Below are 18,434 nucleotides of genomic sequence, written 5' to 3' on the forward strand. Positions count from 1 at the left end.
ACGAGGCTGGGTCTTCCAACATGACAATGATCCAAAACACACCGCCCGGGCAACAAAGGAGTGGCTCCGTAAGAAGCATTTGAAAGTCCTGGAGTGGCCTAGCCAGTCTCCAGACCTCAACCCCATAGAAAATCTGTGGCGGGAGTCCGTGTTGCTCGGCGACAGCCCCAAAACATCACTGCTCTCGAGAAGATCTGCATGGAGGAATGGGCCAAAATACCAGCTACTGTGTGTGCAAACCTGGTAAAGACCTATAGTAAACGTTTGACCTCTGTTATTGCCAACAAAGGTTATGTTACAAAGTATTGAGTTGTATTTTTGTTATTGACCAAATACTTATTTTCCACCCTGATTTACGAATAAATTCTTTACAAATCCTACCATGTGGATTCATGGATTTTTTTTTCACATTCTGTCTCTCACAGTTGAAGTGTACCTCTGGTGCAAATTACTGACCTCTGTCATCATTTTAAGTGGGGGAACTTGCACAATCGGTGGCTGACTAAATACTTTTTTGCCCCACTGTATCATGTTTAACCTGAGTAGCGAAAGACAGCAGGGTCTGAAAACGATGAAGCTGGGAGTCTGCTGCTCTTGCCGGCTCGAGTGACCATTGAATCCCCCGGCTAGCTATCGAGGTGGTGGGTAGCAGACGTCTCAGAAAACGTCGGAGCACTTTTGCAAATATGCAATGTCTTGATAAACCAAGCAGACATTTGAAGTTTACACGGCTACTTCCTCACCTGAAAATATGTTAAAAGTTTATTTGGTGACCCAGAAAGATTAATAAGAGTAATAGTAAAACTTAGTAGCGGCCGCCATTGTTTGAAACTGGAATTGGCTGGGCCGTGCTATGACTTCTGGGATATGGTGGGCCACGAAGGACACACCCGACCCATCCTTCAAATTCGAGGAAATGAAGGACACATTTGTCTGCCACATTTGAAGGAGTCGACGAATTGGGACAGCCTTCGTCGCCTGGCTGTGACGTAATCGGCCTTCAAATGCGGTCTCCAAAGGATGCAGTCTACGTTTTGGGACACAGCTACCGACTTGACACTGAACAAAAGGGACACAGGAACAAAACCCAAGAACTAGAAATCACAGAGCAAAGAACTAGAGAGCTAGAAATACTGATAAAGAAACCTAAACACTAATAGTGATAACAATGATGAAATCAAATATCAAAAACACAACACAACAAAACAAAACACTGGGTCACCAAACCAGGACCGTGACAGAAGTTAATTCTGAAAGATCAATTGGAGAGAAACTGTCTAAATAAATATCAGCAGTATTAAAAGTTATTGTACCCAATGAAACATCTGTTAGAAAGGTGTGAATATTTTTTTCTTCAATGTTTAATACATTTATGTGAAGAAATTCATGAAGTTACTACTAGTTGAAGGAATACTTGGCTCAACAGGATTTTTACTTCTTGTCAGTCTGGCTGCAGAGCTGAAAAGAAACCTAGGATTGTTTCTGTTTTCATCTGTCAGTGATGAATAATAAGATGTCCTATCTTTACAGATAGTTTTGTTTTATAGAGTAACAAGCTGTTTTACCACGCCAAACAAAGATCTTCTAAATGAGTACAATTCCATCTAGTGCAATAAAATTCTTTTACTAGTTCTGGGTAGTCCATTATTAGTAATTTAAAATGTAGTAAGAAATGAGTAGAAAAACTAATCATACTTATAGTCATGACTATACAGTGGTCCCTCGCTATAACGCAGTTTACCTTTCGCAGCCTCTGTCATGGTGTGCCGTGTGCAGGCAGGAAAAGAGGACCCAAACGCTGGACTCGGTGAACAGGAAGAGGCAGCTTTATTGTGCTGTGGCAGAAACTCCAAACATAACAGTGTGTGAATGTGTGTGTGAATGGGTGACTGAATGTAGTGTAAAGCGCTTTGGGGTCCTTAGGGACTAAGTAAAGTGCTATACAAATACAGGCCATTTTTACCATTTACCATAACTCACAATAACAACCCTAAACTGAAAACACAAAGCTAATAACAAACACTTGGAACCTGAAGATGAGAGACTGAGAACACGGAAGCAAAACACACAGCTTGTTGAGAGTACAACGCAACACTGAACACTGGAGGACACACACTATAAATAGACAGGCAGGAACATGAGGGAACGAGGAACAGGTGGGAACACAGCCGGAAGAAATTAGACTTAACGAGACAGAGGAAGCGAAACTAGAAACATGGACATAAGATATGAACCTTCAAAATAAAACAGGAAATCCACAGACTGAACACAGATAACTCTTACAGAGAACAGAAGAAACAAAGTACAGGGGCCAGAGTGACATCAGGGGCAAAGGAATACACAAGCTAAGAAATACAGAACAGAAACCAAAACACCAGTAGTCATAACCCAAGAACCAAAAGGAAAACAGACCAATAAGCAATAATATAAAATCAAAACACTGGGCACTGGGTTTCACGTATTTTTATGTGCAATTTCGCATGCCTTTTTTTTTTTTTTTTTTTAACAGTGCATTGTGTTCCATCGTCCTCCGTGCGGTGTCTCCTGTACAGTACAAATATGTTCCACTTGTCAAATTTACCTAAATCTTCTATCGCTAGCAGTGTGACTCTGAAGTGCTGTACTTGGTGTTTGTAAGTTTTCTCCCCAACAAACACAACAATGTCGAAGAAACGTTTTGCACCGTCAAAGGCACCTGCGGTAGCACCCAAAAGGCAGAGGAAGATGCTAACCATCGCACCAAAATTTGGACTTCTGGACATGCTAAAAGAAGGTCGAAGTTACTGTATTTTTCGTGTGCCCAACAGGTCCTTTACTCCAGTCAACTTTAACCCATTTATTTAAAGTACAATTTTTGCATTTACAATTTAGTCAAGTAAGTTCAGCTTGTGGGGATAGGTTAATTGATTAATCCAAATTGTCACTAGGTGTGAATGTGCGAGTGAATGTGAGTGTGAATGGTTGTCTGTCCCTGTGTGTTAGTCCTGCGACAGACTGGCGACCTGTCCAGGGTGTACCCCGCCTTTCGCCCTATGACAGCTGGGATAGGCTCCAGTGCCCCCCGCGACCCTGAAAAGGATAAGCGGAAGCGAATGGATGGATGGATGGAAGTTCATTGGTATTGGAAAATATAGAATGCACGAGACCAGTTTTATCTTCCAGTTATTTAATTTTTTGTATTTAAAGCCCCGCATGTGCACATTCATACAATTGACTGGTATAGTTACAAAGGCAGTAAAAAGTTCCATAGAATACTAATAAAGAATATTATCCAGGTACCACACCATATTTTTATTTTTATTGTAGCATCAGAAGAAACAATCAGCCTTACCTGTGTGTTGCTCTCAACAAACAACTGAATTTTACTGTATATAACATTTTGTGGAGTCAAATATATGCTGTAGCAAGCAGTAAAGTGAAATCCAACGCAGCACTTGATACTGTGTGTGTGTGTGCGTGCGCACGCGTGTGTGTGTGTGTGAGCGAGAGCAAGAAAGAGAGAGAGAGAGAGAGACAGACATACAGAGAGAGCATGTTTTTTGCTGGTTGGTTCTTTACTGAGAGACTGAGTCAAGAGTCCCTAATCCTTGCCATCAGAGACTTCTTAGCACACGCATACATGCACACATACACACATACACACAAATTCATACACGTTCTTATCAGCTTGCCCAGTGAACCATTATGGTGTGTGTGTGTGTGTGTGTCTGTGTGCTCACTGATGAGGGGATACCAGTCCTCCCATGACAGAGGTAATCCTGTTCAATGGCAGGTCTGGATATCCCAACTGGTATGTGTGTGTTTGTGTGTTACTCTGTGTGTATCCCATAGCAGCAGGTCATAGAGCCCCAGTCTACTGTCCGCCTGCCACTCTCTCTTAGTCTGCGTGTCTGCCAGTTTGTTTTCTGTACTGTCTTGTGCTCAGTCTACTGTCCATTTGTAGTTAGGCAATGGTGCCTTTTTCTTTGAGAGGGCTGTTTGGATTCTGTTTTTAAAAAGAAAAAAAAAACTCAACATGGTTCATGAGTACCCCATTGCAGTTCTTGTTACATTAGTTCCCTAAAGACATAGGTTGCAGAATGGAAAACCCAAAGTGATTTGGGGTAGTTTTATGGATTATTTATGAAAGATTATGGATTATTTACTATGTGCATTTATGAAGCTTTTGTTATTGTTTTTCTACTTTCAGGTGACAGCCTTATGTGCATCTGAGCAATAATAATAATAATAATGATAATAAAAAACTTTATTTATATATCACTTTTCAAAACAAAGCTACAAAATTCTTCAGAATACAATAGAAATAGAAATAGAATGATTAAAAAGATAAAGTTAAATCATCATTAGGCAGGGAAATACATCACAAGGACATTAAAAAAAGCCAAAACAATGGAAAACAGAAAATAAAAAGCATATATAAAATAATTAAAAATGATTGCTAGGTTGTTAAATTTAGAACAACACAGAAGAAACACAGTGGAGGGACAGAAAAGTCCTGCTTATAAAAATGTGTCTTTAAACGATATTTTAAAGACCTGAACAAGCTTGCCAGTCTGATCTCCTTAGGAAGAAAGTTGCAAAGAAAGAGTGCCTTGACTGAAAAACGCTCAGGATTTTGGGTTGGCCAGCAAAGCCTTGGCTCAGGAGATCTGAAAGGTGGATCAGGCCTTTAAAAACAGCAATAAAATCTGAAAATCAATTCTGAAATTAATAGGTAACCAATGAAGATATCTTTTCTGTTATTGGTTTTAATAAGAGGTCTGGGTGCTCAATTTTGGACAAGCTGTGTGAACTTTTCTGTCTCAAATAAGAGTGTAATGAAATTCAGTAATCTTACTTTTGGATAAAATTGATCTCATCTTACTAAATGTCTTAAGCTGCATAAAATAAAACTGGACAACTATGCTAACATATTTTTCAAGCTAAGGTGACACTGACATTTTTATAATATTGGCTCCAGTTTATAGACGAGGAAATCAGGTGTGTTGTACATGGATTAGACGCATTGGGGCCAATAGCTACCCCAGTTCTGTGCCGTTCAGTAGTTATTATCTTGGATACAGTCATTCAATACATTGAGGTTAAAATGTCATTGGGGTGAAAAGAGATCTACAGTTGTGTGTCATCTACACAGTTGTCAAAGGACAAAACATCCATAAAGCATAAAGCTCCTGCTTCAGCTAAAAATAATTTCAGTGATGTTAGAACAAGAAGCTTTTAGGTTGAGTTTTTAGCCCAGTATTGATTTGAATTAAGGCGTTGCTGTCTATAACAGCTGTATGTTTATGCGGTCTGCATGTGTGAGTGTGGTTGGATTCAAACTGTAAATTTGTCATGTGCATGTCCAAAATTAGCATGTAGCTGACTGAATTTGTTTTGAAATTATGGCGAGGTTCATGAGTATGTGTGGTTCCTGGCCAAATGTGTTTTCAGATCAGTGCAGGGTATGTGTGTGCATGCTTAGCTGTGTACGCTGTTGTGTTTTGGGAATATTATAGTGTCTGTTTTTCAGCACACCAGCGGGGGGCTAATGGAACAGCTTTGTTGGTTTAAAAGAATTACCAGCTTCCTCCGCCAGAATCAACTCATAATCTCCTTTACTGGCACCACTAGGCTCACTGCCATACCATTGACAGCACCTAGTAACGCAACACACATATGCACACAAATGGTGATCAGCCAAACACCACTACAAGATGCTAACTCTCTTGTGAGAACTGACTTGATGAAAAGAGAGAGGTGGGAAAAAAGAACCGTATAACAACAACAAAATACCCGTAAGACAATAAAGAAAGGGACAGAGGTATGAGGTGAAGTGACAGAGAGAAAGGAGGACAACAGTGGAAGAGTGGGGGTGAGACAGGGAGAAAGCGCAAGAGATGAGAGCTGCAGGGTTATCAGTGCTTAACAGTTCCACCCTATATAATGTTGCATTGGACATCAAAGAAATAGCTCCTTTTTGTTTCCAGGCTTTGGATATATCCCTTGTCGGAATGTGGTGTGTACACACACTCCAAGTTTAAAAGTGATGGTGGCAATGGCTGTCAAGAAAAACTGTCATCGAAAGCTGGACAGATGACAAGTGAATAATGGAAAACAGAAGAGTGGGAGTAAAAGAGAGCAAAAAAAAGACTACTGTTTTAATTGTACCATAGAACTGTATTAATAGTTTAATTTTAAAAAAAATGCTGCTTGTGCAGTTAGCTGAGCAGTTCTACATATGTACGTTCTACATCAATATGATTTTTTACAACATTTATTGAGCCATATACACTGCATATATGTTGTGACTTCACATATTGCCAGTGACGGATGATCTAAAAGATGCTAATGCAATCTTCTCAGGTGGACTCATAATCCACAATTTTCAGGGTCAAATTACAAGTCTTTGTGTCATGCTTTTACTTTTAATTTTCTTTCCTACAAGTTCTGACCAGAAGTGAAACTTTTTATCTTAGCTTCTATGGTGCTGTTCCACTAGGTGCGTTCACTGCTTTCAACCATGTTTCTTCTGCTTATAAATTAGTTAGAGCTTTTGTGGACAAATTGTGCTTTTACTTGTTTCATACAGAAAGGTGTGCTGTGCTGTATGTGAACTCTTAATTCTTCTGAAATCCAAATCATATACTAAATTAAGACTATACTTAATTGTTCGTAAAATATTATGATAAAGATATATATAAAAATAAATAAATTCCCCACTCGCCCCTGTGGGCGGTCAATCCTTCAAGCTTGGGTCCTCTACCAGAGGCCTGGGAGCTTGAGGGTCCTGCACAGTATCTTAGCTGTTCCTAGGACTGCGCTCTTCTGGACAGAGATCTCCGCTGTTGTTCCCGGGATCTGCTGGAGCCACTCGCCTAGCTTGGGAGTCACTGCACCTAGTGCTCCGATTACCACGGGGACCACCGTTACCTTCACCTTCCACATCCTCTCGAGCTCTTCTCTGAGCCCTTGGTATTTCTCCAGCTTCTCGTGTTCCTTCTTCCGGATGTTGCTGTCATTCGGGACCGCTACATCGATCACTATGGCCGTCTTCTTCTGTTTGTCTACCACCACTATGTCCGGTTGGTTAGCCACCACCATTTTGTCCGTCTGTATCTGGAAGTCCCACAGGATCTTAGCTCGGTCATCCCATTTTGATCCCGGGACTTCCAGGTTATACTCGGCACAGATGTTCCTGTACACTCTGCCGGCCACTTGGTTATGGCGTTCCATGTATGCCTTGCCTGCTAGCATCTTACACCCTGCTGTTATGTGCTGGATTGTCTCTGAAGCATCTTTACACAGCCTGCACCTGGGGTCTTGCCTGGTGTGATAGACCCCAGCCTCCCGATTACCACTGGGACCACCGTCACCTTCACCCTCCACATCTTCTTGAGCTCTTCTCTGAGCCCTTGGTATTTCTCGAGCTATATATATATTAGGGGTGCAACGATACACAAAATTCACGGTTCAGTTTGGTTCGATACTTTGGTGTCACGGTTCGATATTTTTTCGATACAAAAAAACTTTCATGCTTTTTTAATTTGTCATTTATTAAAATTATAAATATATATTTTAACTCAAACGTACAGTTTTTAAAATAAAATAATAATTCTATCTGATTGAGAAAACACTCATCTTTGGAAAAGAGAGTTTATTACAGAGAAATGGCTCTTTCCAAAATAAAAGCTATACTATATGCTTCTTCTGGGCTATATTCTCAGCAGCATATTAAACATATCAGGTCCCCATAAGGAGAATCATGTGCTAACGGCATATATATATATATATATATATATATATATATATATATATATAAACACCCAGCACGCCCCTGCGGGCGGTTTATCCTTCAAGCTCGGGTCCTCTACCAGAGGCCTGGGAGCTTGAGGGTCCTGCGCAGTATCTTAGCTGTTCCCAGGACTGCGCTCTTCTGGACAGAGATCTCCGATGTTATTCCCGGGATCTGCTGGAGCCACTCGCCTAGCTTGGGAGTCACCGCACCTAGTGCTCCGATTACCACGGGGACCACCGTTACCTTCACCCTCCACATCCTCTCGAGCTCTTCTCTGAGCCCTTGGTATTTCTCCAGCTTCTCGTGTTCCTTCTTCCTGATATTGCTGTCATTCGGAACCGCTACATCGATCACTACGGCCGTCTTCTTCTGTTTGTCTACCACCACTATGTCCGGTTGGTTAGCCACCACCATTTTGTCCGTCTGTATCTGGAAGTCCCACAGGATCTTAGCTCGGTCATTCTCCACCACCCTTGGGGGCATCTCCCATTTTGACCTCGGGACTTCTAGGTTATACTCGGCACAGATGTTCCTGTACACTATGCCGGCCACTTGGTTATGGCGTTCCATGTATGCCTTGCCTGCTAGCATCTTGCACCCTGCTGTTATGTGCTGGATTGTCTCTGGGGCATCTTTACACAGCCTGCACCTGGGGTCTTGCCTGGTGTGATAGACCCCAGCCTCTATGGATCTTGTACTCAGAGCTTGTTCTTGTGCTGCCATGATTAGTGCCTCTGTGCTGTCTTTCAGTCCAGCTTTGTCCAGCCACTGGTAGGATTTCTGGATATCAGCCACCTCCTCTATCTGCCGGTGGTACATACCGTGCAGGGGCCTGTCCTTCCATGATGGTTCCTCGTCTCCCTCCTCTTTCTTGGGTTTCTGCTGCCTGAGGTATTCACTGAGCACTCGGTCAGTTGGGGCCATCTTCCCAATGTATTCTTGGATGTTCCTTGTCTCATCCTGGACTGTGGTGCTGACACTCACCAGTCCCCGGCCCCCTTCCTTCCGCTTAGCGTACAGCCTCAGGGTGCTGGACTTGGGGTGAAACCCTCCATGCATGGTCAGGAGCTTTCTTGTCTTTATGTCAGTGGCTTCTATCTCCTCCTTTGGCCAGCCTATTACCCCAGCAGGGTACCTGATCACGGGCAGGGCGTATGTGTTGATGGCCCGGATCTTGTTCTTACCATTCAGCTGACTCCTCAGGACTTGCCTGACCCTCTGCAGGTACTTGGTGGTTGCAGCCTTTCTAGCGGCCTCTTCATGGTTCCCATTTGCCTGCGGGATCCCCAGGTACTTGTAACTGTCCTCTATGTCTGCAATGTTGCCTTCTGGTAGTTCAATCCCCTCAGTTCTGACTACCTTCCCTCTCTTTGTTACCATCCGACTACACTTCTCCAGTCCGAACGACATTCCAATGTCATTGCTGTATAGCCTGGTAGTGTGGATCAGTGAATCGATGTCTCGTTCACTCTTGGCATACAGCTTGATGTCATCCATGTACAGGAGGTGGCTGACAACTGCTCCGTTCCGTAGTCGGTATCCGTAGCCAGTCTTGTTAATGATCTCACTGAGGGGGTTCAGGCCTATGCAGAACAGCAGTGGGGACAGAGCATCTCCTTGGTAGATCCCGCACTTGATGGTAACTTGTGCTATGGGCTTGGAGTTGGCCTCTAGTGTTGTACGCCACATCCCCATTGAGTTCCTGATGAAGGCTCTTAGGGTCCCATTGATCTTGTACAATTCTAGGCATTCCAGTATCCAGCTGTGGGGCATTGAGTCATAGGCCTTCTTGTAATCAATCCAGGCAGTGCACAGGTTGGTCAGTCTGGTCTTGCAGTCTCGGCTGATTGTTCTGTCTACCAGTAGCTGGTGTTTTGCACCTCTGGTATTCTTGCCAATTCCTTTCTGTGTCCCGCTCATGTATTGACCCATGTGCCTGTTCATCTTAGCCGATATGATGCCTGACAGGAGCTTCCATGTAGTACTGAGGCAGGTTATTGGTCGGTAGTTGGAGGGGACCGGTCCCTTCTTGGGGTCCTTGGGGATCAGGACCGTCCGGCCTTCAGTTAGCCATTCCGGGTGTCTCTCGTTAACTAGCAGCTGGTTCATTTGTGCTGCCAGACGCTCGTGGAGTGCAGTCAGCTTCTTCAGCCAGTAGGCGTGAACCATGTCGGGTATATATATATATATATATATATATATATATATATATATATATATATATCCTCAGCCTCCCTGGGAAAGTCTATGCCAGGGTGCTGGAAAGGAGAGTTCGTCCGCTAGTCGAACCTCGGATACAGGAGGAATATTGCGGTTTTCGTCCTGGTCGCGGAACACTGGAGCTCTTTATCCTCTCGAGGATACTTGAGGGTGCATGGGAGTTTGCCCAACCAGTCTACATGTGTTTTGTGGATTTGGAGAAGGCATTCGACCGTGTCCCTTGGGGTGTCCTGTGGGAGGTGTTGCGGGAGTATGGGGTGTCTGGCCCATTGCTACGGGCCATTCGATCCCTATACAACCGTTGCAAGAGCTTGGTTCGCATTGCCGGCAATAAGTCGGACTCGTTCCCGGTGGGTGATGGTCTCCGCCAGGGCTGCCCTTTGTCTCCGGTTCTGTTCATAATTTTTATGGACAGGATTTCTAGGCGCAGCCAAGTGGCGGAGGGCTTTCGCTTTGGTGGCCTCAGAATCTCATCTCTGATTTTTGCGGATGATGTGGTTCTGTTGGCTTCATCGGGTGAGGGCCTCCAGGTCGCACTGGAACGGTTCGCAGTGTGAAGCAGCGGGAATGAGGATCAGCACCTCCAAATCTGAGGCCATGGTTCTCAGCTGGAAAAGGGTGGAGTGCCCACTCTGGGTCGGGGATGAGTTCCTGCCCCAAGTGGAGGAGTTCAAGTATCTCGGGGTCTTGTTCGCGAGTGATGGGAGAAGGGAGCCGGAGATCGACAGACGGATTGGGGCTGCAGCTGCAGTAATGTGGACGCTGCACCGGTCCGTCGTGGTGAAGAGGGAGCTGAGTGTAAAAGCGAAGCTCTCAATTTACCGGTTGATCTACGTCCCTACCCTCACCTATGGCCACGAGCTGTGGGTAGTGACCGAAAGAACGAGATCGCGGATACAAGCGGCAGAAATGAGCTTCCTCCTAAGGGTGGCTGGCCTCTCCCTTAGAGATAGGGTGAGAAGTTCGGCCATCCGGGAGGGGCTCAGAGTAGAGCCGCTGCTGCTCCACATCAAAAGGAGCCAGCTGAGGTGGTTCGGGCATCTGACAAGGATGCCCCCTGGGCGCCTCCTGGGTGAGGTGTTCCAGGCATGTCCCACCGGGAGGAGGCCCCGGGGCAGACCCAGGACACGCTGGAGAGATTATATCTCTCGGCTGGCCTGGGAACGCCTTGGTATTCCCCCGGATAAGCTGGAGGAGGTGGCTGCGGAGAGGGAGGTCTGGGCCTTTTTGCTTAGGCTGCTACCCCGCGACCCGGCCTCGGATAAAGCGGATGAAGATGGATGGATGGATATATATATATATATGTATATATATATATATAAAAAAAACACCCAGCACGCCCCTGCGGGCGGTTTATCCTTCAAGCTCGGGTCCTCTACCAGAGGCCTGGGAGCTTGAGGGTCCTGCGCAGTATCTTAGCTGTTCCCAGGACTGCGCTCTTCTGGACAGAGATCTCCGATGTTTTTCCCGGGATCTGCTGGAGCCACTCGCCTAGCTTGGGAGTCACCGCACCTAGTGCTCCGATTACCACGGGGACCACCGTTACCTTCACCCTCCACATCCTCTCGAGCTCTTCTCTGAGCCCTTGGTATTTCTCCAGCTTCTCGTGTTCCTTCTTCCTGATATTGCTGTCATTGGGAACCGCTACATCGATCACTACGGCCGTCTTCTTCTGTTTGTCTACCACCACTATGTCCGGTTGGTTAGCCACCACCATTTTGTCCGTCTGTATCTGGAAGTCCCACAGGATCTTAGCTCGGTCATTCTCCACCACCCTTGGGGGCATCTCCCATTTTGACCTCGGGACTTCTAGGTTATACTCGGCACAGATGTTCCTGTACACTATGCCGGCCACTTGGTTATGGCGTTCCATGTATGCCTTGCCTGCTAGCATCTTGCACCCTGCTGTTATGTGCTGGATAGTCTCTGGGGCATCTTTACACAGCCTGCACCTGGGGTCTTGCCTGGTGTGATAGACCCCAGCCTCTATGGATCTTGTACTCAGAGCTTGTTCTTGTGCTGCCATGATTAGTGCCTCTGTGCTGTCTTTCAGTCCAGCTTTGTCCAGCCACTGGTAGGATTTCTGGATATCAGCCACCTCCTCTATCTGCCGGTGGTACATACCGTGCAGGGGCCTGTCCTTCCATGATGGTTCCTCGTCTCCCTCCTCTTTCTTGGGTTTCTGCTGCCTGAGGTATTCACTGAGCACTCGGTCAGTTGGGGCCATCTTCCCAGTGTATTCTTGGATGTTCCTTGTCTCATCCTGGACTGTGGTGCTGACACTCACCAGTCCCCGGCCCCCTTCCTTCCGCTTAGCGTACAGCCTCAGGGTGCTGGACTTGGGGTGAAACCCTCCATGCATGGTCAGGAGCTTTCTTGTCTTTATGTCAGTGGCTTCTATCTCCTCCTTTGGCCAGCTTATTACCCCAGCAGGGTACCTGATCACGGGCAGGGCGTATGTGTTGATGGCCCGGATCTTGTTCTTACCATTCAGCTGACTCCTCAGGACTTGCCTGACCCTCTGCAGGTACTTGGTGGTTGCAGCCTTTCTAGCGGCCTCTTCATGGTTCCCATTCGCCTGCGGGATCCCCAGGTACTTGTAACTGTCCTCTATGTCTGCAATGTTGCCTTCTGGTAGTTCAATCCCCTCAGTTCTGACTACCTTCCCTCTCTTTGTTACCATCCGACTACACTTCTCCAGTCCGAACGACATTCCAATGTCATTGCTGTATAGCCTGTATACCAGGCTATATATATATAGCCTGGCTATATATATATATATATATGTATATATGTATATATATATATATATATATATATATGTGTGTATATGTATATGTGTGTATATATATATATATATATATATATATATATGTGTGTGTGTGTGTGTGTGTGTGTGTGTGTGTGTGTGTGTGTGTGTGTGTGTGTATCCAATGTAAACGATTCTGGCAAGCAATAAACATTGGAAAGTTGTTATACCATGATGTTAGAATGATTTGTTTGTTTATATTGGCAATGAACAGGTAATTTGGTTAATTATTTTCTATTTTTGATTTAAATTCCTTTGTTTGCCAGAAAGGTGAGGAAAAAGTTTTACCAGGAAATCTTTTTATCCTGAGTAAGCGTATGTTCAAGGTTTACACTTTTTTGTAGTTAATTTACTGGATACAGCTTGTTATGGAAATATCTAAATTTATGAAAAATAAACAGCAATGTTTTGTGCGGCAGTGCTTAATTTCTTAAGGCACAGTGGCACACACAATACACACACACACAAACCCTTCTCATACTAGACTCATATATACACTTAACACACACACACACACTGAAGTAAAATGTTCCATCAAAGTACAAAAGTGGTGCGAGAAAAGGAGATGGAGAAAGAAAAAGGGAGAGGTCTGAGATCTGAGAGGAGAGGAGACGAGAACAATGGCTTTATGTCTTGACAAACACTTAGCCGAGGCCTTTAGACTAACACTTTGGAGCAGACATGTCTTCCTGCATACCAATAGCAAATACTGTCATTCCCCATCTAACTCAGAGGCTTTTGATGTTCTATTCACAGAGATAGAGAGAAGGGAGGTGAAGAATGGGATATAGGTAGAGTGAGTGCAGTGAAAAGGAATGGGGGAAACATGACGAAATAAAAAAAGAGAAGGAAGGAAGGAATAGAGTTTGTTGAATTAGATAAGAGGGCCTATGATATTGCTCTCTAACAATTTCATGTTTTCTTTCTTTTCCCTTTGCTTTTCTCCTTCTGTCTCGCTGTCTCTTTTTACGTTTCGGATAATCTATAGATCATAGCAGTAAAAACAAGTTCCAAGTAGAAGGGAGAAAGAGGAAATGGAGAATACACAATGGATCCCCCTCCACGGTGGTATGTAATTTCATGTATGTAATTTTTAAGACTGTTCTGCTTATAATTTGCTTCTTTTTTGCTACTGTTTTCACATTAATTGTCCATCAATTTAGTGTCAACTTTTAAACATTTAAAAGCCGGTAGTTTGAATCGAGTTAAAGGTTTTCACATAACAGTGACATGCAAACGATCATGTCTGCACGCATATGCCATTTCCCTTACCAACTACATCTCTTATCTGCCAAAGTGCACAGACACTGGCAGGCACAAACAAACACACATACCCCACACACTTAATTACACACACATACACATGCATGCAACCTCCTCTGCAAGTTGATAAGTGTGTTAGGAGGCAGGGAGAAATTATTAATTATGAAGCTAATGGGCACCAGGCTGAGTTCTGCTTCATTAAGCTTTAACGGTTTGTGTGTTAATGTTTGTGTTTGTAAATGTGTGCATGAAAAAGTGAAGAAACTGATCTATATCAGAAATTGTATCAAACCTACAGTAGGTGGACAAAAGAGCTGTTTGTTTTATCATCATCAGTTGTATGTTGCTCGTATATGCTTATTTGTCATAGGTAATTGGAGACTTTGAGGTCTGAAAGAAGGACCTCAAAATACCCAAGATAATCAAGCTGGCATTTTGAGGCAGCTCTAAATCTATCAGTAAAACCAACCACCATAACCATGCCACACATTAGTAAAAGGGTGCCAACCAATATGTTGCCATGCAGTGTTTGCACGTGTCCTGCAGTTGTAGTACAACTTTGCTTGCACCCAGTGTTGATTGTATTGCAGTTTGCTCCCATTCTGTTGCTTGGAGGGTTGTGCTGGCTACAGTATGATAAGTAAAACCAGCATTGACGTTAATCTGTCTCACTCCCACAAGAAAAGACAGATAAGAGTGGGGGAGAGGAGCGGAGGGAGGGTGAGACAGTGGAAAGAAATTTTGTCGTGTTGAAGCTGAAGTTGAGTATGAATTGAAAGGCATGAGTCAAACTCCCCGTATCCTTGTGTGACAGCGTATGGCTGTCACATAACCATATGCTGTGATTTTTGCGTGTCTGGACACGTGTGTTTCCGTATAAATAGCTCTGATGGTAACATAAGCAGGGACCCGGGCTCAGTGGTTTTTCCCATTGATTAGATGGCTAGCTAATGCACAATCATCACCACCACTCATGCACATACACAGTAACACACACACACAAACTACTTTATTGCACTAATGAGACTTGGTTAAGACCCCCTAGGAGCAACCAACAACCACTTTACCCCTGAGAGAGACATTGGGTGTGAGAGAAAGAAGGAGTGACTAAAAAACAGCTAAAAAGCAGAGGAAGAGTAAGGCAGATATAAAGAGCATGGAGGAAAAAGAACAAGATAGAAAAATGAAAGGACAAAGCATGACAGTATAAAAGCCATCCTGCCTTAATTTTTGTCTCAGTGTGTGTGTGTATATGTGTGTACGTGGTTAAGATGTCCCTGAGGGGTGTCCTCTTGCTGTCAATGTGTGTATCCCCATGTCTGGGTGTATGTGTGCGCTAGAATTACCCAGAATGCTTTAGCAATTGACTGGCTGGCTAATGGCGGTCTCTGTTTTCCTCTGATGGTCATTGACTAGGCCTTCTCATCAATACCTGTTTTTACAGCTATTCTAGTGATGTGTGTGTCTCTGTGTGTAGTAATTGTGGTTGTGTGGTTGTGCATGCTACTTATGAAAGAAATTACCCTTACTTGGGAACTCATGAGTTTCATAAAAGCACCACTTATGCCGCTTCTTCACATGTCTCTTGTTTGCTTTACCCTTGATAGATCGTGTCTATTTTTTAAGACCTTGTACAGACAGTGTTTGTGGAGATTAATACCATTTTATTGCAATGTTTGTTTTGAGAATCATAATTTTGAGACATAAATTTGAACTGATTGCAGATACTTGGTGTGAATTAGGTTTCTCAGAGGAAATTCTGTGTTGTAAGATTTAGCACCATTCCTCGATTTGCCAACATACACCACTGCTTGTTTTCAGCCTAAAATTTGATTTGATAAAACTGTACATTTTTTTCCCACTCTTGGCTTTTTAGCCCTTGTTTTACAAGGTTAATGCGCCAGCAACACATGTGGTATGAAGGACAACTTGTGGCTTTCAACCAGGGAGGAAGTAATGGAAGTTCTTTCAGGAAAAACAGGATGGATTTTCTATCTTAAAGTTTGTTCCAGGATGTATGAATGAAGTATCATTTAAGAAGTTTAGATAGTGGCTCCTAATAAATGTCTTTTTAATCTAATTTTCTTTTATAGTTTTATTATTTCACTATATTTTATTTGTATGATAAAGCACAACTTTAGTGTTTCATCGTTTTTATTTTATTTTTTATTAAAAAAATCTTTATCTGTTTTTATTTATTTATTCATGTACATGATTGGTTGTGTTTATTTTTATTTGTATATATGATATTTAAACTCTGATGATGAGCATGACGATGAAGGCCACAAGCTGAAATGCACAATTAAACAAAGCGTTGCTGAAGCTTTAACTTCATCAGACTCTATACTTTTCTCCATGCATCTTGGAAGTAGGTGAAGTTGTTCCAGAAACCTCCACTCTGCCCTTTTTAAGGCAAGGTGCATCTGCTCTAATTACTCCTTGAAATCCTTAATAATAAAGTAGACATATGAGAGCTGCTGGGAAGTAGTGCTTGACTTTGATAAATAAATATTTAGGAGTTACCAATATAAAAAAGTTGTGGCCTCCAGACGCTTTTCATAGTGTTTTGAATAAAGATACATATATCAGTATGCACAATACTCTCCTCTGTTCTCGTTTCCTCCCCCATAGTTCCCCTACCTGTGGGTTTTCTCCTCCTATTGTTCTCCCTTCAGTTTGGAAAGGATTTGGTCTCACAGACACACAGCAAGACTATCACCACTCCACCCAGGAGACCACTCATCTCTCCCTTCAACTCTCCCACTTCCCCCCCACCTTCTTTTCCTCCCTCTATCCATCCATCTTTCCATCCATTGATTGCCACTATTCCTGGACTCCTGTCATCCCACTCTTAGTTCAACTCAAGTTTCCCTTCCCTTCCCACCACTCAGCTGTGTGTGTGTGTCCTAACCTCTGCATTTCATCCTGTTTTTTTGGCTGTCACAATTGATCAAGTATAAAATCTGCACTTGCATAGTAGTAAAAGAAAATACTTACACTTACTTTCCATTAATGATAGAGCAGGACAGTAATTTATTAAAATCAGTGAGTGATCTTTTTTTTGACATGATTGGATGACTTGGAACACAGTCACTATGTTGTTCTTTCTTTGAAATGTGACTCAATTCCACGCTCATTAGGAGCAACAGACTTCTTACTGCCTAGTCACCTCTAAGTGGCCCAAGTATTGACCATCTATAAGAAATGGTCAATTCTATGAGAAAAGCTGAGCTGATCAATAGGCTGATTACCCTGGTAAGAGCGGAGCTCTCAGCTCATTCATTCAGTCATTCTGTCATTAAATTAATCATTCATTTTATTAATACAGATTTTTATGTAATGGATTCTTTTTGAAATGTTTATTTGCTCTTTTTAGGCTATTAGAGGCACAGATTGGAAAGATGACAGAATAAGGAGATAGATGGTTGGGAAACACAACACATGAGTAGGATCCCCAACAAGACTCAAGGAAGTCAGTTCCAAGAGTCCAGCATCTTAAACCCTTTGGCCCCCACTGTGCCAACCATAATTTTTGTGCTTGGCACAGTCAGACAGAGACACACTTAAATATAAAAGGAAGCATATGTATCATTTATTCACACATACTCATCTCCCTCTCTCACTTTCTCCAGTTCTCTTCATTTGGCACTTCCTAATGTGTGGAGGAATTTTCGAGCATCATGTTATTTCTGAATAGAATTGTGAGTCCTGAATGGATATTCATCAGTCAGAAAACTACAAATGTCTATTTCACAATCCCAGCCTTTGTCAGTTTGAATGTGACTGACAGTGGTGGATGGGTGAGTAGTGCAGATTTTGGATTGTTCTTGCCCAGTTAAATTTTTCTCCTTTTTTTTCATCCTTCTATGTTCAATGTAAGGTAAAGTGTTCTCAGTAGCTTTTCTGATTGCTGTTAGACAAGTGTTTGGTGATGTTAACAGGTGGTATAAACAGATGACAGATTTTTGAAAGGATAGCATCCTCAGATGCCACTTCGATCTGGCAAGGAATAATAACAGTCGTGATGGATAGCAGCGCTTCCTTAGAGTAGGTTCTGCTGGCCATAGATTAGCACAGCAAAATACTTTTTTTTGCATCAGAAGTAAACAAACCTGGGGTTGAGTTATTGAAAAGTGAACACGATGGGTCAGATTTACTAAATGGTGCAACATAATATGTCAACACAATCACCAAGTTAGTTTTACAGGTGACTTACAAATTTTGTGCTTTTTTCTACATACAGGCGCAGTCAGTTAATTTCAGTATGACATGCCAAACCTTCCAAACGTACAAGTGTTACAAACTAAGAAAATGTATTGACAAGCAGGACTGGCTTAACCTGTTAACAGCAAAGAAATATAGGTC

At 43.1% G+C, this 18,434-nt stretch overlaps 1 protein-coding gene across 3 annotated transcripts in view; it reads left to right on the forward strand.

Moving 5' to 3' along the window:
- Positions 1 to 18,434, forward strand: part of esrrga (estrogen-related receptor gamma a) — a 178,569-nt gene that overhangs the window by 48,778 nt on the left and 111,357 nt on the right. For 2 of the 3 annotated variants that reach the window (XM_085452136.1, XM_085452144.1), the window contains exon 3: positions 13,795 to 13,874. The gene's annotated coding sequence lies outside the window, so the exon portion shown is untranslated. Of the gene's footprint in view, positions 1 to 13,794; positions 13,889 to 18,434 lie in introns of all 3 variants that reach the window. The other variant, XM_085452150.1, reaches the window with a different exon arrangement.

The sequence above is a fragment of the Copadichromis virginalis genome, linkage group LG1 (assembly GCF_057382275.1).
Source record: "Copadichromis virginalis isolate Kocher_CV1m ecotype Utaka linkage group LG1, C_Virginalis_male_GT1.1, whole genome shotgun sequence".
Lineage (NCBI taxonomy): Eukaryota > Metazoa > Chordata > Actinopteri > Cichliformes > Cichlidae > Copadichromis > Copadichromis virginalis.